This window comes from Podarcis tiliguerta (assembly GCF_965153285.1).
Source record: "Podarcis tiliguerta genome assembly, chromosome: 9".
Classification (NCBI taxonomy): Eukaryota; Metazoa; Chordata; class Lepidosauria; order Squamata; family Lacertidae; genus Podarcis; species Podarcis tiliguerta.
In genome coordinates this window covers 21,307,285-21,330,981 of record NC_139542.1, presented here as the reverse complement: position 1 = coordinate 21,330,981, position 23,697 = coordinate 21,307,285, and the positions used below count along the sequence as shown (strand labels likewise).

Genomic DNA, 23,697 nt, shown 5'->3' with positions numbered 1-23,697 from the left:
CTTTCCTGTGTACTGTGAAGGAATGCTTACCCCAGGATGGCATGTCATTTTGCCCTGGTACCAGTGGCAGTCAATGACTTTCAGCAGAGATGGGGAAACATATTATATGGAGAAGAGGGGGAGAACTAAAAGCAAGGGTGCCATTTTAACAGCACCCCCCTCATAATGACCATTGGGCCGTGTAGCTTTGTATTGTCTACACTAGTGTTCTTCAGCCTTGGGTCCCCAGATATTATTGAATTACAACTCGAATCATTTCTAGCAAGTTTAGCCAATATTGTCATGGGCCAGGAATTGGCTTCACCTGCTGCTGATCAGCCTTCTTGGTCTTGATGAGAACTAGCTGTCTCCAGCTTTCTTAAGCATGGTTTCCAGCCTCAGTCAGTTGCTGGAAACAACATTCGTCGTTCCTGACCAGACCTTGCTGCTTCTTGTAACCTTGGACCTTTGGCTTTCTTGACTCCTGGATCATCTGTCTATGTGAACTGAGATACTCCTGACCTTAGGACTGGACTGGACTGGACCTTGTATACTGATTCTGCCTCCAGGCAAGTACCCTCCTGAGACTTGGCTGGCTGGCTTCTCCCTCCACTGAACTCTACTGTGGCTGGCAGTACAGGACTACAACAAATATTCAGGGATGATCCAGCAATTTATGGGGAACCGGGATTGAAGAACACCAGTATATACTAGTCTACACTGACTGGCAGTGTCTCTCCAGTATTCCAGGCAGTGTTCCCACCCCTACCTGAAGTCACCAAGGACTGAACCTTCATACAAAGCTGGTGCTCTACTGTTGAGCTACGACCCTTCCAGAAAACCACAAAGTGTAGAGGTTCCAGCCTGAGTGATTCAGCACACAACCCACCAGGAGACTGTCATACACGAAGCCCATGGATATAAAGAGCATCCATGAGCTATAGGAAGCTGTATGGATTTGTTAATCTGGGAAGCCATGATTGGCTCTCTTGGCATCTTCTTTTCTCCTTTAAAAGTAGCTGCACTGGTACCGAACTTGGATTGACACCGCTGTCTTGGGAGGTGATGTAATTCTTCCCCTTACATCACAGCTCCAATCTAAATCTTTTCATCCTGAAGCTGCTGTTAGCCACAAAGTGGGATGGATGGGAAAGACACATATAATGTAGGCAATAATATGGGAAGAAAAGGAGGAAGAAGAAATTAATTTAGCATTCTAAAAGAAAGAAACCCCCCTTACAGAAGTGATACATTTCATCCTAATTACACAATTACTTTTATGTCTTGGATAAAAAATTGCTCAACATCCAAAAGCATCTAGTAGTGAATTTACTTCATCAATTTGACTTGATCTATCATTTATTTAAACCAAAGTTTGATGAAAATTTTAAGCAGTTCTAAAGCACGCAAATCATTAAAGAAATTGGATAATTAGTGGAGGATACTTTATGGCAACAATACATTTAAACTTTCATCTTGTAAAAACTACTCCTTAGTTTACCCCCCCCCCCAACTTTAATGATTTATGCTTTGAAGTAAATTATAGTTGAGCTTTTAATATTCCAAACTCAAAACATAAACTATAGACGTCCATTTCAAAGACATTGCAGACTGCAGTGGCTAGCTGTTGTAGTCATCCACACTACTAGTTTCATGAAATATGTAGTGGTCCCAAGAGAGATCCCATCATCATCATCATCATTAATTATTACCACTTTTATTTTATTTTATATATTGAGACGCAGATGACAATTGTGACAGTGTTGCTGTTATGCACTCACATTCACGTCAGTGGTTTGCACTCTACAAGCAAGCTTGTTCGATGTATAATGATCTTGGCTGCAAAGTGTAGTAATATAATATTAATAAATTGATTTTTTTTAATAAAAGGAAAATAAGCATGACTCTACAATTAGCTCTCCTTTGCTGGATTGCACTACAGGTAGTTTATAGTAGCTCATAAAATGTCTGGGCAGGGGCGCTCTGTCGCCTCTGTGTTTTGTACTGGTGTTGGGACTAAATATATGTTAAACAAATGCATAACTAGGTACGAAAGCAGCATAGTTTATATCCTTGTTGAACTGAGAAACTATGTAACCACTGGCATGGAAAGAGGAAAATAATTGGATGAGGTGTACACTGCAGACAAAATGCTTCTTCAGCAGCGAGACTGCAATTTTTGGAACAAGAAATGCAAAGCAGTAAACATTATTATTATTATTATTATTAAATAGTCTTCCAACAACCTAACAATGACCACAAGTACTAATTGGGAAATATATACATGCAATATATAAAAGAGAAAAGGCTAAGATAGAAAGGAGAACAGCTGGGTTTCTGCAGAGTGCACCTAAGGCAGTAAGACATCTCCCCAAGCTGACTATTGCATTCTCCAAAATCTGCCCTGGTCACAAAACCTCCCAAGTTCCCCACCATAATGTCAGTCTTGTAACATTAAACATTTAAGTGACCAGATCAGATGAAAAGCAAGACTGGCAAATGTCCAAAACTGCAACAGCATACCTAAAGTGCAGAGCTGCCCAATGGATGCCTGAAGCTGCAGAGTGACCATCTTTATAATAACCTTCTTCCCCAAAGGGGAAAGATAGACATAGGGTTGTAGCGGGGTGGGGAATCAATAGGAAAATGAGGGGAACTTATGTTTTCGTGGGTTGGGTTTTTTGTTGGAAAAAAACAACAACCCAGGTTCTAAAGAAACTACATATTTGACGGGGCACACCTCCTTACTACCCAAGAATGTATTACTTTAGGAGTAGCCAGCATGGGTTCCTTCAGTAGTTTTGGACTGTAACTTCCATCAGTGATAGCCAACATGGTCCAATGGCATAGGAAGATTCCACCTGCAGGGCAATACTTTGCTAGCCCTGCAATGATTGTTTCTTAAAATGGAGACTTTTCCTCTGAGCTGGTTTTGACCTAGGGTTCCACCTCAAGGGTGGTGGTTCTCATGTCCCCAAGCACCTCATATGAACCTGTGGCTATTATTCCTTAGCTTTAGCTATGATTGCTCAGAAGTAGGGGTGCATGAGAAGTTGGGATGCATGAAAAGCATTGAGCTTTTGCAAGTTCTCCATCTGAGCACTTGCAAAATCATGAGCCTTTTGCTAGCAGCCAGTTCAAGGGCATTTGTCTCCAATCCACCCTTCTCAAGAGCTTACATTTGGGGAAAGGGGAAAGTGTCAGTGAAGACAGCAGTGACAGGGGCAGGCATTGCCAGGGCCAAGGTGGAGCATCTTTCTCTGCGGGAGACTGCTTATTAGTCCCAGAAGCTTGGAAGGCCCTTTGAGAAGGCTTTCCCCACTAAGGATTCTGGAAAGTCATTCCGATAGTGGGACATAAGTGGGACAGTTGTCATAATGGCAAGGAGGTGGGCCTGTTCAGGCAGAAGGTCACACTGAAAGCATCTTTCCCAAGGCCTTCCAAATCTGGAGTATAATACTTCTCAGAATGTGCCATTTGGCATTTGTCATATTTTGGTTCAGAAGTAGATTTTCATCACATCAAGTTATCCGGTTACTTGTAACTTGATAGTAGAGCTTGATAGAAAGGCATGTAACTTGATAGTAGAACATCTACCTTTCACTCAGAAGGTCCCAGCTTCAATCCTCAGCATCTCTACATAGGGCTAAGAATACCTGTTTGAAACTCTTGGAGAGCCACTCCCAGTCAGTATACATAATACTCAACTCAATAAAATTCAACAACTCGATAAAAACTCAATAAGGCAGCTTTGTATGTTCATATGCACTAACAATTCCAGAATTCTGCAGTCTTGCAGAGTTGTTTGAGAGGGTATTTCCAAGCATTTAAGCCTCTTAGTTACAGTTTGCAACTTTCAAGTGAAACCCAGTACTGTATGTACCTGAAATCTGTAAACATTGTGGGGGGAAATGAGGAATGAGGGACTTCACCTGCTAAATAGGCACTGCTGGAAGGATGGAAGATGGAGAGACGTTTAATGTAACAACACAGTCTCAATGGCAGAAACCGTAATTACTTGAATGCTAGCACTGGTTGTAATTTGCATCTTGCACCGAGGGTACAAAAACATATATAATTGAAACGAAACTTTTACAAACTTGCCAGCACACTCATAGCGGTTATTAAAACCACTTTGCTGCAAAACAGGATCCAGGAGAAAATGATTGATGGCTTCTTCATAATTAAACACATACTAAGCATTCAGTGTCCACCAAGACAATTATTCAAACTTCATAACAACGCATAAAGAGAAAAACCCTCGTTAATGGGCCGTGACTATCCACAGACACACCATTATTCAATTTTATCCTTTAATTTTCAACTAAAATGAAGATAGTAAAAAGTTAAAATGTTGAAAGGCCTGCAAGTATCAGATGAGAGCATCCTTGAGGCCCTCTCTCTATCGGCTGCCTTCCCATCACAGCTGTAGCTCACAGGGGACATGTGGCTTATAGGAAGAAGCTGCCACTACTGAGCAGTGAACCACGGGCTCACATCTTTAGTGGTGGGCAGCATGAGGTGCTGGGAGAGGCAGAGGTACATGGCTGCTGGCTAGCTAGCTACTGTGAGGACAGACTGAAGAGCTGTATACAATTGTATGGTCTGTACTCAAGCACATTGTACTCAAGCACTCTAGAAAGGAGAAGAGCCATAAGCCAATGGTGGCGGTTTTCCATCTAGAGGGGCCCAACTTCAATCCTGGGCATCTCCTCCTAGGGCTGGGAGATACCCCTGTTTGAAATGCTGGAATGTTTGAGTTGCCCCCCAAATGAGCAGTTGTTGTTTAGTCGTGTCCAACTCCTCGTGACCCCATGGACCAGAGCACGCCAGGTACTCCTGTCTTCCACTGTCTCCCGCAGTTTGGTTAGACTCATACTGGTAGCTTCGAGAACACTGTCCAACCATCTCGTCCTCTGTCGTCCCCTTCTCCTTGTGCCCTCCATCTTTCCCAACATCAGGGTCTTTTCCAGGGAGTCCTCTCTTCTCATGAGGTGGCCAGAGTATTGGAGCCTCAGCTTCAGGATCTGTCCTTCCAGTGAGCACTCAGGGCTGATTTCCTTCAGAATGGATAGGTTTGATCTTCTTGCAGTCCATGGGACTCTCAAGAGTCTCCTCCAACACCATAATTCAAAAGCATCAATTCTTCAGCGATCAGCCTTCTTTATGGTCCAGCTCTCACTTCCATACATCACTACCAAATGAGCTAGAGATGGATCAGTGTAAGGCACGTTCTTGTGATCTATGCACTGCCTTGCAACGCTCAGTCAGCTAGAGTGGCCAGTTTTGCATTGCCAAAAAAGAAGATTTGTATCTTCTCAAACAAACAAACAAACAAACAAGGACAAAAGAGAACACCAATTTGCCCGAAATTTGCACGGGATAAATTATATGTATAAATGCAAATTTGGAAATAATTGCTATAATTAAAATAGAAATACAATGCGTCTCATCATAGTGGGGAAGACACCAGCTGGCTTGTGTGCCTGCTCAGTCTGCTGACCTGGTGCTCCTGACTGGAATGGGCAACTTCATGGCTCCTCTTCTCCCTTTGTATTGTTCCAGATGCGTAAACCAGACTTGGACTGGACAGCTATCAAAGGGCAGACACCTTCAAATAAAACAGAGGACTGTCTTCTGTAAAGTAAGGCATTTGGGCACCCAACTGCTAGCTGGGGGGGGGGTATCTCCTCTTTCCTACATACTGCACCCCCTTGTGAACAGGCAGAGGGCCTTCTCAGCATTTACACCTGTCCTGGGGAACACAATCCTGTCAGAGCAGCCCTTTAAAATTTGATGTTTTACTGTGGTTTTATAATTTGTTGGAAGCCGCCCAGCGTGGCTGGGGCAACCCAGTCAGATGGGCAGCATATAAATGATGTTTTTGTAACAAAATGAAACGGACTCCTTGGCAGGTTTTGAATAAACATTCACAAACTTTTTATTGGTAATATATAAATAGATAAATTAAGGATCTTTACAATTTTATAACATGCAGAGAATAACATGTGCTGAAAAATCAGAGAGAGGAGCTGAGGGAAGTCTGGGGGGTGAGTGGGAGGGGTTTTTTTTGGGGGGGGAGGGAGGAATGGGAAAAAAAATGAGGATGTGTTCTTGATAAATTGCTATGTTGAAATCCCTAATAAAAATATTCAAAATAAATAAAGAAATGTTGTTGCTGGTCCTCTAATCTTTTTTTAAAAAATGTCTGGTTTCTATAGTCTGTTTTAGCCTTTACAAACAATATATCATTCCTATGTTTAGAAACTACCTTTGGGCTACATTGCGCAGCACCATCTGCTTGCAGCTAGTGAATGAAGACTGCCCCGTCCCTTTAAGATATGTGCCTGGTCTGTAATAGAAGCTCCCCTCTCCTCTCTGGGTGTGGTTTCCTCCACAGTGCAAAGAGAACTAATTAGAACCTTAGTCTTGCCTGTGTACTGGCAAGTCATAGAATCCTAGAATTGTTGAGTTGGAAGGGACCCTGAGGGCCATCTAGTCTAACCCCCGGCAGTGTGGGAGTCTTGTCGAAATCATCCCATCTGCTATTCTGAGTTGCAAATATCAGTTTCCTGCTGCTTCCTGGCATTAGTCTTACAATAGCATGTTTTATTGCTGTAAACCACTTTGAGCTATATATGTCTAATGATATAGCGGTATATAAGTATTTTTAAATTAAAAATAAGAATAAAATAGGGTAGACTCGTTGCAAGGTTTCCCCATATGGCAAGCACCCTTCTCAAACCCATGGGATACTACAGACAAGATCTACATAGCTGGTAAAGGTCTAGTGAAGCTCAGTCGCTATATGAAGAATGTTAGGAAGGCTCTATGGCTGCCTGGAAAATATAACATATAGACATTTCTGCCTATAGGTTCAGATTATACATAAGACTACAGGTGCCAACCTCTAAGAAGTTACTATAGGGCTGCCATATGTCCAGAATTTCTCGGATATAGCTGGAATACGGCAGTTGAAAACAGAGTTCAGACCAAAACAATTGAAATATCCAGGAACACCCAGATGCATGGCAACCCATGTCGGAAGTCTATATTTTGGCAAACTTCCTTAAAAATAGCTCAAAAACTTCATTTTTTTCAGATTTTGAAAAAAGAAAAGCAATGTTTGTGTCCAGATTTTCATTTTTTTTAAAAAAAAAATGGCAACCCTTAGTTACTGTGATTTCTTACAGGTTTATCCAGCTTTATACCCAGTTGATTCAGTTTCTTACATGCCTTGGATTGGTGTCTTTTCAACTGATAGATCTTTAAGAATTGGTACATTGCTGAGCTAAAATGGTCTGCCCACCTTGTGTGACAGGTAGGGGTGTGAGAGAACTTTCATTCACTTTGCATTTAAGGCTGAACTTACCTAATTTGCATGTCCCGAAACAATATCAAAGGATAATTGTGCTTCGATTTGCATATTCTTTCAGGAAGTGCAAATTAGGGGGTTTCTGAAATCTGAACTGAAGCAAATTCCAAACGCCCCCATCCCATATATATATATATATATATATATATATATATATATATATATATTCATTTATATTAGGAGGGAACAGAGAATGTATAAAAAATGCTGACGCTTAATAGTTAGAGATTCTATTATATACTCTGCAAAACAGCAGAACTGAATCGTTCTGGAAATAGTTATGGAGAGGTAATAAATTGGTTTAATTTGCCTCTGGGACAAAACCCAATTTTTTAAATAGCGAGCGAATCACAATATAGACATCACTTCAAATCATAAAACAGCCAGTGCACCAGGTACAATGCCTATGCCATGTACAGTTTGCAGTAAGTGGGAACTGTGTGACTAACTGCTCCAGCCTCTGTGGGGTTTTCATAGGCTTTGGATTAGCTGCATGATCTTATCTTAGCACATCCAGGGGCTGATTACTGCTTCAAAGGAAAAGAAATTTGTCAATGAAGTTGATGCAGTCTGTAACTGGGCGCGATGCTGCGGACCCCTCTGCAAAGTGCTCCTGAAAAGAGACAGGCTGCGGCCTCCAATTTTGCACTCCAAGGTTGACATTAGGGAAATAAAGGCCCCTTAGTAGGTTATATAAAATTGCCTGTTATTTCTTGGCTGGCCTCAGAGTGCTCGTGATTATCATAAGCAGAGCTGCAACAAAGCAGAGCTGTAGTTTGAACTTTTCATGGATTTCTATGGAGCACTTGAAAGAGACCCCCTTATTGTGCATTTATTTCCGTAACCAATAGGAACCAAGCTTTTTTTAAAAAAAAAATATTGCTTTTGCTGCCCAAACACTGTAGTTTGCAATAATATTCCATATTGGTCCAGGCGGGATGCTTCCTTTTCTCTGGAACTGCCACCCGTTGTTCATTTGGTTATTATAGAGAATGCAGATTATGTTGCTATCCTGTTTAAGGACATAATTTGGGGCTACTTTTCTGACTTGTTGTGGCATTGCAGTACTAGCCTTTTCTGCATAGACTGGCAAAGTGATATTGATTCAGTTGAACTTCTGCTATTGCTTCAATGCTGACAACCCATATTTCAACAGCCACACATCATGGTGTGGCTAATAATAATAATAATAATAATAATAATAATAATAATAATATTGCAGTCAGATCATCCCTCTTGAAAATCATGGTAGGATTAACTCTGCTGTTATAACAGTAGCACTGATCACTCACTTCAGACATATTGGCCCAGTTTGCATTTAGGGTTGCCATAAGAACGCAACAACTTTTCTGTCCGGATTTTCACTGTTTGAATTATGGCAACCCTACATTAGATTAGACCATTGTTAAAAACTAACTGTGGCTTAATGTGAATGCATTCTACTTAAAAGCAGCAGTCACATCCCCCCATCTTGCTTTTCTCTTGCCTTTCGCAATACACTGGTACCTCGGTTTATGAACAGTCCTATTTACAAACTATTTTACAAACTCCGCAAAACTGGAGGTAGTGTTCCGGTTTGTGAACTTTACCTCGGTCTATGAACAGAAGCCAAAGGGTGGCAGGGCACCGGCAGCAGGAGGCCTCATTAGGGAAAGCGTGCTTCGGTTTAAGAACAGATTTGATTTAAGAATGGACTTAACGGATTAAGTTCGTAAACCGAGGTACCACTGTACTTTCAAATTTCACTTTTGCACTCTAATACCTGGTGGTTATAACTTCTTGTAAGGGCTTGTCCACTATTTTTTTGTCCCATGCCTAAAAAGCATGGGTCCAAATGGTTTTCTGCTTGACCTATGCTTTCCAGGCAATGGCCCGAGCAGTCCCCTCCTCTTCCCCAATCCTTTCTCAGTGAAAACCCTCTCTGTAGTGCTAAATCAGAGAGAATGTCAATCCAGAGGAAACCCAAGTTGCCATTAGCTCCCAATGAGCACTAAAGAGTGGTTTTCCTCAGGGGAAAGCTGTGGGACAACAGGAAGTATGGATAAAGTCTAAGTGCAGATATGTTTCTATGTTTTTAAAAGAGCCTTATTCAGAAATAGTGCTCAGGTATTGAAAGAACATGGGAGCAGGGCCACGATGACCAGGTCTTCCACTGACATCCACTGACAGCAGCCTGGCAACTGCATGTTCATAATGAACATCTACAGCAGGGATGGGGAACCTTTTTGTCCTCCAGATGTTGCTGAAATACAATTCTTATCATTCATGGCCATTGGTCATGATTACCGGGGCTGAAGATTAAGGAAGCTTTTGCACATTTACCTGTATGTGTGAAAGCATACAGATGATGGGTTACTTATGTTGCACAGGATTTCAGCCATTGATGTGAAGGTTTTCGTACTGCAGATGCTCATGATGACAGAGAATCGTCCCCCATGAGCTCTCCCTTCCACCTGGACCAAGCAAAATCACCTTCCCTTTCCATCAGCCAATATGGCGGCATGTGACGGTAATGAAAGTGGTTTGGAATAGGTGTAAGTCTATCATTGTTTCATCCTGCCCCCAGAACCCCAGTTGTTTGGGAACTTAAGCCTGTGTAAATTTCATAAATTTAAGATCTGCCTTCTCAGTCGTGCCTGAGCCAGGATTAGGGAGTTATGCCAGTGTAATCCCAGTTCAGCTGGGACAGCCCAAGATCTGTCTGATCCAAACTTTATGTTCCTCAGGGATCTTGGGTTTGGATGGCGCTGTACATCAGTTTGGGACCTAAACAGACCTGTGTCCCAATAGCACATTTGAAAAGTTAGCTTCTAAGCTGTATGATTTCACTCTTTAAGCATTCCTGTTATCCACTCTGAAAAACCATCTACCTCACAACAAGATAAATGTGAGCTTTGCTCAGAAGGAATTTTGTTTTGGAACAAGGAAGAGGATAATTTGTCCTACATGGAGGCTCTTACTCTCCTGTCGAGGGACTTTTGCCTTCCTAGCACCAGGCCCCAAAGAGTCTGCAAGTTTTAGATTAAAGTAGTAATTATTGGCTTGTGGATATGACAGAGTAGACCTGCGGCTTATTGAAGGATGTTCTGGGCTATCAACAAGGTTTCTAAGGAACTCATTTGCATTCAGCTCCTCAGGCTAAGCTTAATGATTTTATTTTTCATAGCGTGTGTAGGTCTCCTTTGAAATGCCAGTACTGTGGGGAATTCTGTTTTAAAAGTTTACTTTCTTTTGTTCTGAATTTTAGTAGGTTCATGCTTATGCATAGCATTGGCACCCTGGATATATTCTATTTAAAAAAGGTTATAAAGGATGCTCATAAGGGTCAGTAATCAGAGGAAGACTGTCCTTATATTGTGCTAAGCATGGTAATGACTTAAAGAATCCCCATAGAAGAACAGACTTTTTGAGTGAGGTAGAACCTTGGTAGAGGTCATCTAGGGTAAGCCAGTAGAAGATCTGCAATGCAAGATGCATAATAATAATAATAATAATAATAATAATAATAATAATAAACAACTTATTATTTATACCCTGCCCATCTGTCTGGGTTTCCCCAGCCACTTTGGGCAGCTCCCAACAGAATATTAAAAACACAATAAAACATCAAACATTTAGGAGATGGCAGAGCAGATAGCACATGGCACACACAACTGTGGCCTCCACAACCCCCTAATCCAGGCATCCTCAAACTTGGCCCTCCAGCTGTTTAGGACTACACTTCCCATCATTCCTGACCATGGTCCTGTTAGCTAGGGATGATGGAGGGCTGAGTTTGGGGATGCCTGCCCTAACCCCTAGGACCAGCTGCCTGAGGCAGCCACCTAACTGTGCCCAGTGCTGCAGCTGGCCCTGTTGAAATGGCTGGAAGGACTATTTGCTTCCTCTTTGGTGTACCGGCGGAACTCCTGAGTTTACAACTCTTCCGTGCAACTTTGCTGCGAGAAGCAACCTTGACTGCTGGCCACAATAAATTAAAGGTGAAAGCGATCAGTCTGTGCTGTGGTGGCTCTCAGTTGTTATTAATGCTCCCCCAAAGACCGTCAGTAACAGACCCATCACCTTGTGTTTTCTGTCAAGGCAGAAATCTCCTTCCTGACATCCATCTTCAGATGCCCCAGTGGTTTACATCAAGGTTTGTAGCCCTGTGATAAAATAAATGCAGTGGCTCAGATAGCATAGCATGGGGGGAAATAGGCCATAATAAAGTACACTAGATTCATGAATGCTCGAGCCATTCAGCATATACCAACATTGCTCAGTGTGGGAACTCCAGCCATACATTTTGAGGTACATGGCAGAAATGGTCAAGTAGTGCCTGGAGACACAAGCAATTGCACTTTCTAGTAACAGCTACAAGTACACTGAATGATTGCCCATTTTTATTTGAGAGCAAAAGTAGTATTTTTGTTCCCCTTAACTATTTTGCCCTAAATACTTTATGTCCACTTTATGAGTCTGTTTACTGCCACTATTCTCCCATCTGCTGAGACTCCCAACTCCTCTCTCGCTCTCTGCCATTTCCACCCCAGCAACAGTCATTTGGGAAATCCCAGCCAATCAGAAGTCACATAGTGATGTAATGATGAAATTACAAAATTTAACAAATGTTTTAATGTATAAAAAGTCACCGAGTGTGAAGAGGGAAGTCATTAAGAACCAAAGCCTTCAAATAGGTCAACAATTTTGGCCTCCTTTCCCAACAATGCCTAATAAACACATGAAAGCTTATACCCAGAACAAACGTAGTTGGTCTCTAAGGTGCTACTGGACAATTTTTATTTTTTATTTATTTATTTTGACTGCGTCAGACCAACCTGGCAACCTACCTGAATCTAGAAACAACATTTATGAGCACTATTGGAACTATTGGAATATAATTGTTATTTAATCCTCTTGTAGCGATACAAATGCTGTAGCATCAGCTTCAACTGATGCTGCAAGTGTGCATCAGACAAGCAAAGCTCGTGGCTTAGAGCCGCCTCAGAAGAGCCCACCACAGCGCTCTTGTTGAGATGTGTCCAAGGGAACGGGGCCCCCCAGCTGGCTCAGGCCACCAGCCAGTTGCCGGTTGAACTCCGGTCCTTGGTTCTGCATCAATCTGCGACTCAGAGCTTCAGAAGCCTTTCAGAAGCTGAGCACACAAGCCAGCAGAGAAAACAAACCCTTCGCAACAGAAGGGCAGACAGAGGCATATGTAAAGCATATTTACAAGCTGTTTATTCAGCATAGATCAGGACAAAGAAAGCATGTCTGCTCTCCTTCATGTCCAAGAACAAGAAGCATAAGCAAAAACTATACACAAATGGAAGTTCCCAGCAAGCTGTGCTGGAGTGTAAACAGGCATGTGACACACAACAATCATGCCTGTTCCTTTTAAGGTGGAACGGAACATTCTAACAGCTCTGACTGACATACGGGCTCTTGGCTGGACTCAACTCTCGGGCCCGGACTCTCGGTCTGGTGCCCTTGAGAGCCCAGCGCCCGGGTGCCCCGCAACCCTAGCGCCTATGGATAAGACGGGCCTAAACTTTTTCCTTACTAGATAATTAGTAATGGCAGGGCCATCTACTGATTGGAGGTGATACATACTTAATTTTAGAACAGGTACTGCCTCATGACTCTAAAAGGGCAATGACTCTTCCAAAATGGTGCCCAACCCTAGCAGTTATATTACAAACAATATACATGTTTTAAAAACAATGTTGCCCAAAGGCATATCTTCTTAGTCAGCAAAAAGGCCTTTAACCACTTCATCTAAATTAACTGATTAAAGGTTGTACCCCTACACAATAATATATATATATTTAGCAGAATAAAACAAAGACTTTTCCTTTGGCCTGTACAGTTGTAGCTTGGATCTCAAACGCCTTTTCTCCCGAGCAAATCAGCACACGAATGATCAAAACCCAGAAGTGAGTGTTCTGGTTTTTGAACGATTTTCGGAAGCTGAACGTTCAGTGTGGCTTCCGCTGCTTCTGGTTGACTGCAGGAGCTTCCTGCAGGCAATCAGAAGCTATGCTTTGGTTTCTGAATGTTTTGGAAGTTGAACAGACTTCTGGATTTGATTCCGTTTGACTTCCAAGGTATGACTGTATATATCTTATTGTTGAACTATAGAACTATAGGGTTTTCCCTTACATATTAGCAAAAAGGTGGAAAAGCATCACCAAAACAAGAGGTCAAAATTGATTTACACAAAATGTGCACCTGCTGATTTTGATGCTGATTTTGAAAAACTACTGCGATTTAAATGGAAATATAATCCATCTCATCACAGTGGGACAGACTATGACCAGTCTGCCTCCTCATTCTGCTGCCTTGGTGCTAAGTATTGATGGGCAGTTATAAGATCTCTACTTTTCCTCCTGGACTTAGGCTAGACAACTCTTTAAAGAGAGGATTGCTTCATATAGAGGTCCATCTTCTGTAAAGTAGGACACAGGGACTCCCAATAAACATTTTCACAAATACTTCAAACATAAGAGATTGGAAACCTCCAACTATGTTAGAAAGTCGATTTCAGCTTGGCAGGTAGAGGATGGTAAATTTTTATTCATGTAACTAGATACTTATTGACCCATGTGTGTCATTGGGAAAGTGCTCACATTTGTTATCTAGTCGAGGAAGGGAAAACATACTGTGGTATTTAGTTAACCAACAACAGACAGTGAATCACTGATTTGGACTATTGAACGGTTCACTGAGAGCTCTCCAATGACGTGTAAACAACCAGGAGGCCTACCCATCTTATTGAAAAGCTGGGTTTGTTTTCTCCAATTAAAAAAGAAGAAAGGAAACGATTGGAGGTAAATGTCTTGATTTCTTTCAAGCTTTCTCTCAAGAAAGGAGGCAGGGTTATTCTTTGAACAAAATTCTTGTGCATAGCAGTTCAGCCAGCTATGCAGTTGTGAAATTGCTTTTAAATTAGAATTGGTGTACAATCTGAGTTTATCAACCTGGTTGTCAGTTGTCCCATATTTGAGACGTGCTTTCACAAAAGCCCTCTTCAGGTCTTTAGCATGAAGGCAAGGAGGGACAAGTGGGAACACAAAGCATGAGCCTATCCCTTCAAAGATGGTGTCACGGTCCGGTCTACGGGCGATCGATCAAGGCAGGAAACGTGTTGCTGTGGCAAAGAGCCGAAGGGAAATGCTGACCTTATATCCCTTCCTGGCTCTTGCCACAAGGTGCAGCGAGTTACCAAGCGGCCTCACCTGTGTGGCCACGCCTTGCCTCTCCAGAACAAACTTAGGAAGGCCCCAGTCCTGCGAAGCCCTACTGGTCACAGGGCCTGGCTCCTGCACACACTCCTGACAGATGGTGTCCATTCTAAGCACACTCCTTGACAGTGCATGGTTGGCATTAAGAAAATAAGAAGAGCACTGCTCTATCAGGGCAATGACCCACCTAGTCCAGCATCCTGTTCTCACAGAGCACAAGATTTGCTTTGTGTATTTAATAATAATAATAATAATAATAATAATAATAATAATAATAAAAAATATCCTGCCTTTCCCCCAGAACTGAATGCTCATTTCTGTAAATAACAAGGCAGTATATTCTGTTGTTGTTGTTATATAATACACATAGCGAAACACAGCTATCCCTTTAAAGTTGAACTTCTCTGAATTTTGTAATGTAGTCCTCCAGTCAAATAATGTGAAGAAAATGCATATACTAGGGTAAAGGTGCGCATACAAATGCATATATGAGAGTCACCCTTCCCTAATTCAATCGATGTCAATTTGCAAGGCCACTTATCATAAATTAAAGCTAGAAGTTAAAAATGAACTTGTTTCTCTCATTTATTATCACATTTGTACCCTAATGTTTCCCCATGAAGCTCAAAGGTATATTCATGCTTCTCCCTATTTTATTCTCGCAACAACCCTGTGAAGTAGGTTAGGCTGAGAAACTGTGACTGGCCTAAGGTCACCAAGAGAGTTTCATGACAGAGTGAGGATTTGAACCCTGGTCTCCCAGTTCCTAGTCCAACTACATTCTATTTTGCTGGCAAGGAGTGTGGTTGAGTCTCCTTCTTTGGAGGTCTTTAGGCAGAGGCTTGACAACCATATGTCAGGAGTGCTCTGATGGTGTTTCCTGCTTGGCAGGGGGTTGGACTCGATGGCCCTTGTGGTCTCTTCCAACTCTATGATTCTACATCACACCGTACTTAAATTGTGTGTGTGTTAACTTAAATTGAGCTTGGTTTATATCAATTTCTTGCCTCTGTTGGTCTTACTTGGATTCCATGCACATAACCAAGGCATCCTTTTTGGGAGCAAACATCACTGAATATAGGGGGACTACTTAGTAAATAAAATGGAGGCGGCACCTTTAGAATTTAGCACTTTGTTTATCCTGGGAATCCTATTAAGCAAACACCGAAATCCAAATACTCTATGTAAACATTGTATTTTGTAATCATGCTAATAGGTGTCGATAATTAGTGCTGATTTACATGCAAATGCAATGTACAAAGATGCAGTTGGATGTTCTTAGGGGGGAAAGAGCTAAAATTAGAATGTAATCATTCCTCTTGGTGAATGGGAGATATTCCTGTAAGGTGCCACAAATTATCATTTTGAATAAATAAACGAGGCCGTGCAACAAAATGTTGGGGGGGGGGCACCTGTCTACAGTGGGAAAGCCCACTTCTTACTAGAAAAGAGGGCACTTGGAAGGCATAGAGCAACATTTGCCTGTAGGCAAAGTCTTTTTCAGAGATGTGGCTGAGTACTTGGCAAACAAGTTGTTGTTGTTTAGTCGTTTAGTCGTGTCCGACTCTTCATGACCCCATGGACCAGAGCACGCCAGGCACTTCTGTCTTCCACTGCCTCCCGCAGTTTGGTCAAACTCATGCTGGTAGCTTCGAGAATACTATCCAACCATCTCATCCTCTGTCGTCCCCTTCTCCTTGTGCCCTCCATCTTTCCCAACATCAGGGTCTTTTCCAGGGAGTCTTCTTTTCTCATGAGGTGGCCAAAGTATTGGACCTCAGCTTCAGGATCTGTCCTTCCAGTGAGCACTCAGGGCTGATTTCCTTAAGAATGGAGAGGTTTGATCTTCTTGCAATCCATGGGACTCTCAAGAGTCTCCTCCAGCACCATAATTCAAAAGCATCAATTCTTCGGCGATCAGCCTTCTTTATGGTCCAGCTCTCACTTCCATATATCACTACTGGGAAAACCATAGCTTTAACTATTCGGACCCCCAAGATGGACAGGTCATAGTGGAGAGTTTTGACCAAACGTGATCCACCTGGAGCAGGAACCGGCAAGCCACTCCAGTATCCCTGCCAAGAAAACTCCATGGATAAAGACAACAGGCGATCAAGTAGTTAGGCTCAATTGCCAGCAGTAGAAAGCTCAATCTTGATCTATGGCAAGGTGCCAAAGACCAAAACATTGGCCAGTGATGTCTGGGGACGCCACTTGATTGACAGGTGGGGGGGGACTTCTTGGGCCAAATTGGAACTCCAAATGGACAATGTTTGGCCCACAGGCTTGATGTTTAGAGTCTTTAGAGTCACACAGCTGACCTGACTCCATCTGAGAAGAGATTTGAAGGCACAGACCAGGCCAGCTGATGAGATATGTGCTTTCAGAGGTACCCTTCCTCAGCTGGAAGAACTTTGAAGGGTGTAACCATGCATAGGGGAGGTGGGGGAAAGGAGATGAGGTTGGGACAGGCTGGTTGGACACTGGTTTGACAGCTTCAGTGCGCATGCTCACACGCACTATATAAACTCTGTAGTTCATGTATTTTGGGGGGCAGTAGGGATAGTTTTTGGAGCCTCTTTTCTTTTTTTTGAGAGTCAACGTACTTCTGCAGACCTTAAAGTTCCCAGGTGCTGCTGACACATCTTCCTGTGCATGGGTGCTGCCATTTTGGCTACAGAAACAACAGTATTCACCCCCGTAAAGATGGGAAATGAAAGGAATTATTACAGTGGTTTGTCAACAGCAGGACCGATCATTTATTCAGTTTCATGTATACTTACTTATTCTTTGTCAACGAGGGCACATTGCAATATACAGAAATGAAATGCACATGAAACAATTGGAAAAATGTATACAAAATGCTGACAATGGCAAAGCTCTCATGCCTTATTCCCTGGCCTGTTCATTTTAATTGACACGTCTCTCATTTCTCTTGCTTGAAACAGAAGCCATGTTGCAGTGTTATGTATCAGGACGGTTAGGAGGGTCCCAGTACGGTCATTTAACGCTAAGTTCTGGTGGGATATGATGGGGTGACAGCAGTCATATGACAATTGCAAGCAGCGAACCATGAAAAAAAGTTCCACCTCTGAACTTATTGGTGACAAGGGTTTTTGTTGTTTTTAATAGTGCAAATTGTACAATTGTCCAATAACTTACGGTCACTTTGGAAAGCACTGTGCAAGACGGCACTTTGAAATAGGTTTCTGATGACCTTGGAATAAGGTTACCAGACGTCCCCGTTTCCTGGGGACAGTCCCCGGATTTACAAATCAGTCCCCTGACAAAATCCATTTATTTAGTAGGAAATTGAAAAATTGTCCCTGGATTCATTGAAAACGATCTATCGGCGTGCGCAGTTTGAACCATCTTTTAGATTTAGGGGAGCTAGTCTCAAGCCCAACGACACATTCTCAAGATGGAGGGGGAGGGAACAGCTGCAGTCGCCTGCGGTTCCTGCGCAATGTTTGCCATCTTGCCAAAGGTTGCAGGCAGCTTTACGTGCAGCAATTGCATGTTGATTGCCCTCCTAAAAGACAAAGTCCAGCAACTGGAGGAACGTGTAGCTACGCTCCAAAGAATTAGAGAGCTGGAGCTCTTCTTGGAAGCAACAGAGCACACCGTCTCCACCAAGGAGGAGACAGGGGACTCCCCTGAGAAGGAGGCTAGTTCACCAACACAGGAGCCCGATATGTGGAGAAACGTGACTCAAAGAAGTAGGAGGCCCAGGGTTCGCTCTGATTGTCTAGAAATACACAATCACTTTGAGGTCCTCTCCCCTAGCATGGAAGACGAAGAGCAGACTCCATTTGAGGATCTCTCCCTCATTACAGTCGATCACGTATATGAAGATGAGCAGCAAAGTCAGTCCTCAGGGAATGTGCAGGCGACCTTGGAACGGACCGCTCACGGAAGAACCCTGACCAAACCTAAGAGAAGGCGTGTAGTGGTGATAGGGGATTCCCTACTGAGGGGAACAGAAGCAGTGATCTGTGGGCCTGACAAGATGTCTCGGGAAGTGTGCTGTCTCCCCGGGGCTAAGATCCAAGATGTAACTGAACGACTGCAAGGAATCATAAAACCCACTGACAAATACCCCTTCCTCTTGGTTCATGTGGGAACCAATGACACTGCAAGCAATAGCCTCCAGAAGATCAAAAGAGACTACGAGGCTCTGGGCAGGAAATTGAAGCAATTAAATGCACAAATCGTCATCTCATCTGTCCTCCCAGTTGAACGACGTGGCCCAGGGAGAGAGAGGAAAATAGTGGAAGTAAACAGCTGGCTTTGCAAATGGTGTAAACAGGAACGGTTTGGATTCTTAGATCACGGACTGCAGTTTCTTGAGGATGGACTTCTGGCAAGCGATGGGCTGCACCTCACAACGGTTGGAAGGAATGTTTTTGCCAAAAAACTAAGAAACCTCATCAGGAGGGCTTTAAACTGACTAATGTGGGGGAGGGAGACAGTGCTCCTGAAGGTAGGAGTCTATTAATTGATGAAGATGATCATCCAAATGTCATAGACCAAATGGAGCAAACAGCAAGCAGACCTAGTGGTGGGAGGAAAAAATCCTTAAATAAGAGACACGGGGGAATGACTAATGGACTTCAATGTCTGTACACTAATGCACAAAGCATGGGAAATAAACAAGATGAGCTTGAGCTCTTGGTACAGCAAACTAAATATGACATAATAGGCATCACTGAAACCTGGTGGGATAAGTCCCACGATTGGAATGTAAAAATGGAGGGATACAATCTATTTCAGAGAAACAGACCAGACAAGAAAGGAGGAGGAGTGGCGTTATATGTCAGGGATGTGTATACCTGTGAAGAGATCCAAGATTTAGAACCTCAAAGCCAAAGTGAGAGCATTTGGGTCAAAATTAAGGGAGAGAAGAATAATAGTGACCTCATTGTGGGAGTTTACTATAGATCCCCAAGCCAAACGGAGGACATAGATGATGCCTTCCTGGAACAGATGGCCAAGCATGCAAAAGGAAGGGAGATAGTAGTAATGGGGGACTTCAATTACCCAGATATTTGTTGGATGTCAAACTCAGCCAAGAGCGTAAGGTCAAACAGATTCCTCACTGGCCTTGCAGACAACTTCATTGTCCAGAAAGTGGGAGAAGCAACAAGAGGAACAGCCATTTTAGATCTGGTCCTAACCAATGTCGATGACCTGGTTAATGGGGTAGAAGTGGAAGGATCATTAGGCGCAAGTGATCATGCTCTTCTGAAGTTTACTATACAACGGAAAGGAGCAGCGAAGCATACTAGGACTCAATTTCTTGACTTTAAGAAAGCCGACTTCATAAAACTTAGGGAAGTGCTGGGTGAGATCCCATGGACAGTAATGCTAAAAGGAAAGGGAGTTCATGATGGCTGGGAGTTTGTTAAGAGGGAGATAGTAAAAGCACAACTTCAGGCAATACCAATGAGACGGAAACATGGAAGGTGCCTAAAGAAGCCAGGGTGGCTATCTAAAGAACTTTTAACTGAGTTAAGATTAAAAAAGGATGTGTACAAAAAATGGAAAAGGGGGGAAACCACCAAAGAGGAATTCAAACAAATAGCCAGCACGTGTAGACACAAAGTCAGAAAAGCTAAAGCACAGAATGAACTCAGGCTTGCTAGAGAGGTTAAAAGCAACAAAAAAGGCTTCTATGGGTATGTTCGTAGCAAAAGGAAGAACAAAGAAACAGTGGGGTCACTCAGAGGAGAAGATGGTGAAATGCAAACAGGGGACACAGAAAGGGCTGAACTCCTCAATGCCTTCTTTGCCTCAGTCTTCTCCGATAAAGAAAACAATGCCCGACCTGAAGAATTTGGAGGAAATGATTCAGCAGAGGAAACACAGCCCAGAATAACTAAGGAGATAGTACAAGAATACTTGGCTAGTTTAGATGTATTCAAGTCTCCAGGGCCAGATGAACTGCATCCAAGAGTATTAAAAGAAGTGGCAGATGTGATCTCAGAACCACTGGCAGTCATCTTTGAGAATTCCTGGAGAACAGGCGAAGTCCCGGCAGACTGGAGGAGGGCAAATGTTGTCCCTATTTTCAAAAAGGGGAAAAGAGAGGACCCAAATAATTACTGCCCAGTCAGTCTAACATCAATACCAGGGAAGATTCTGGAGCAGATCATTAAGCAAACAATCTGTGAGCACCTAGAAAGGAATGCTGTGATCACCAATAGTCAGCATGGATTTCTGAAAAATAAGTCATGTCAGACTAACCTGATCTCATTTTTTGACAGAATTACAAGCCTGGTAGATGAAGGGAACGCAGTGGATGTAGTCTACCTTGATTTCAGCAAGGCATTTGACAAGGTGCCCCATGATATTCTTGTAAAGAAGCTGGTAAAATGCGGTCTTGACTATGCTACCACTCAGTGGATTTGTAACTGGCTGACTGACCGGACCCAAAGGGTGCTCATCAATGGTTCCTCTTCATCCTGGAGAAGAGTGACTAGTGGGGTGCCACAGGGTTCTGTCTTGGGCCCGGTCTTATTCAACATCTTTATCAACGACTTGGATGATGGACTCAAGGGCATCCTGATCAAATTTGCAGATGACACCAAACTGGGAGGGGTGGCTAACACCCCAGAAGACAGGATCACACTTCAAAACGACCTTGACAGATTAGAGAACTGGGCCAAAACAAACAAGATGAATTTTAACAGGGAGAAATGTAAAGTATTGCACTTGGGCAAAAAAAATGAGAGGCACAAATACAAGATGGGTGACACCTGGCTTGAGAGCAGTACATGTGAAAAGGATCTAGGAGTCTTGGTTGACCACAAACTTAACATGAGCCAACAGTGTGACGCGGCAGCTAAAAAAGCCAATGCAATTCTGGGCTGCATCAATAGGAGTATAGCATCTAGATCAAGGGAAGTTATAGTGCCACTGTATTCTGCTCTGGTCAGACCTCACCTGGAGTACTGTGTCCAGTTCTGGGCACCACAGTTCAAGAAGGACACTGACAAACTAGAACGTGTACAGAGGAGGGCAACCAAAATGGTCAAAGGCCTGGAAACAATGCCTTATGAGGATCGGCTAAGGGAGCTGGGCATGTTTAGCCTGGAGAAGAGGAGGTTAAGGGGTGATATGATAGCCATGTTCAAATATATAAAAGGATGTCACATAGAGGAGGGAGAAAGGTTGTTTTCTGCTGCTCCAGAGAAGCGGACACGGAGCAATGGATACAAACTACAAGAAAGAAGATTCCACCTAAACATTAGGAAGAACTTCCTGACAGTAAGAGCTGTTCGACAGTGGAATTTGCTGCCAAGGAGTGTGGTGGAGTCTCCTTCTTTGGAGGTCTTTAAGCAGAGGCTTGACAACCATATGTCAGGAGTGCTCTGATGGTGTTTCCTGCTTGGCAGGGGGTTGGACTCGATGACCATTGTGGTCTCTTCCAACTCTATGATTCTATGATTCTATGATCTGGTAACCTTACCTTGGAAGCTTCTTTCAAAGTGCTATATTACAGAGCACTTTGCATCGGGCTGATTGGTGGTGCCTGCAAACGCCCTTTTATCTGAAGCAGGGTTCTACCTGCTCCACTCCCCATGCCTTATATGGTGTCAGGTGTAGGTTAGGTGGGTGTGGCTCGGCCAAAAGTGCCCTGTTGGCTAAGTGAGGGGATGCCTGGCAAGCCTCAAGAGGCCTGAGGGCTGGAGGTTCCCCAGCAGAATGAAAACAGCATTTGTTTTGCCCCTGTTAATTTGTTTGCAGAATTCACCGAAACAAAGGCAAGAGGAACATTTGAAAAGGAGGCCTGTTGGGTGGGGACTTTTGCTTATCCAGTCTTCAAGGCTCAACTTAGTGCAGCAGAGTTTGCTGAAACAAGGATCATCTCTTGGTGATCGCTGCAAGGGGTCCAATAATCTGCTCTAAAGAGAATGGTGAAAAAGACACAATTACTGGACAAACTGTTACCAGGCCAGCATATAAGAATAAAACAAAGTTTTCAATGCTTAGCTCCCCACCCCCACACAGTAATAGAATTTGCTGAAAACCTCAATGGCAAGTTTGTCTGCATGGATTTCTAATTCCTGTCTTGCTCTTTTAAGCTGATGAGAAGTGAGATTTCTCCACTAGGTTCTGCTAAAAATACCCAAAATTGCATATTATATTCTTTATTATATGTAATGTTATACATATAATATTATGCTATGCGACATAAACTCAGATCATGCGATGTGTTCTCAGGTTCTAGACTATTGCTATTTTTGAGTGGGATGCAAGCACATACCAGGAAATTATAATTGCACAATTATAGCTGAGGGGTGGTCTTGTGCAACAAACCTGCTTCCTCAAAAGACTGGACTTTTTGTGATAACAGATGTGGTGGTAAAATGTCCTGGAGAGTGTGGGATAGCAGTTGCTCTCATGCAAAGCCACCTCACCTCCATGCAAACAAAGTAGAACGAATGTTTATTCAGGTGAGAATGTTGCTTAATCTCCCGGCACACAAATCAGAATGAAGGCAGAATAAATAGGTCCTCTGGAAGCACCCTTAAACTGTTGTTGGTTCTTTGGGTTAGCATTAGAAACACAGATAAATATGGGGGTGCAAAATATCTAGACCTTTAAATATAAGGCTGTCAACTAACAGGTCAAAATTTGTAGGAAAGAAGCACGCAGCATAAACTTCTAAAATGCACCCAGCATACAACTTCTATATTTTCTCCCTTGCGCGGTCAAATCTAATAACTTTTATCTCTCGGGATGTTTACCTGATGGAATAATGAATGTAGAAAAGAAATAATTAGAAAATGAGACACAGGTAGCAGGACTAATAATTTAAAACAACACCCCTTTGGTGCAATGTACAGTGGCAGGGAAGAGAAAGCTATTTTAAAAAGGAAGAAGAATTCCTGCAGAATGGAATAATGAGATGCCCCAAGTAAGAAGGTCATCCTCATTAAGAAGACCATGGGAAAATTTTTGCTGAAGGGGAAGACAATGGGAGCTAAGATATGTAAGGCACAGCTTTTAAATGACAGCTAATGCATCCTGCACTGATCAGATAGTTAATTAATGTTTCAGCCATTCTCAGAATTCCAAACCTTTGAAATTCTGGAAGACAATACAGTTTAACCC

At 42.8% G+C, this 23,697-nt stretch overlaps 1 protein-coding gene across 1 annotated transcript in view; it reads right to left on the bottom strand.

The window, feature by feature from the left end:
• Positions 1-17,312: 17,312 nt before the first annotated feature.
• Positions 17,313-23,697, bottom strand: part of BANK1 (B cell scaffold protein with ankyrin repeats 1) — a 172,031-nt gene continuing 165,646 nt past the window's right edge. Inside the window, exons 17-18 of the mRNA XM_083456772.1 lie at positions 22,049-22,484; positions 17,313-17,794 (exon numbers count right to left, since the gene is read on the bottom strand). The gene's annotated coding sequence lies outside the window, so the exon portion shown is untranslated. The remainder of the gene's footprint in view (positions 17,795-22,048; positions 22,485-23,697) is intronic.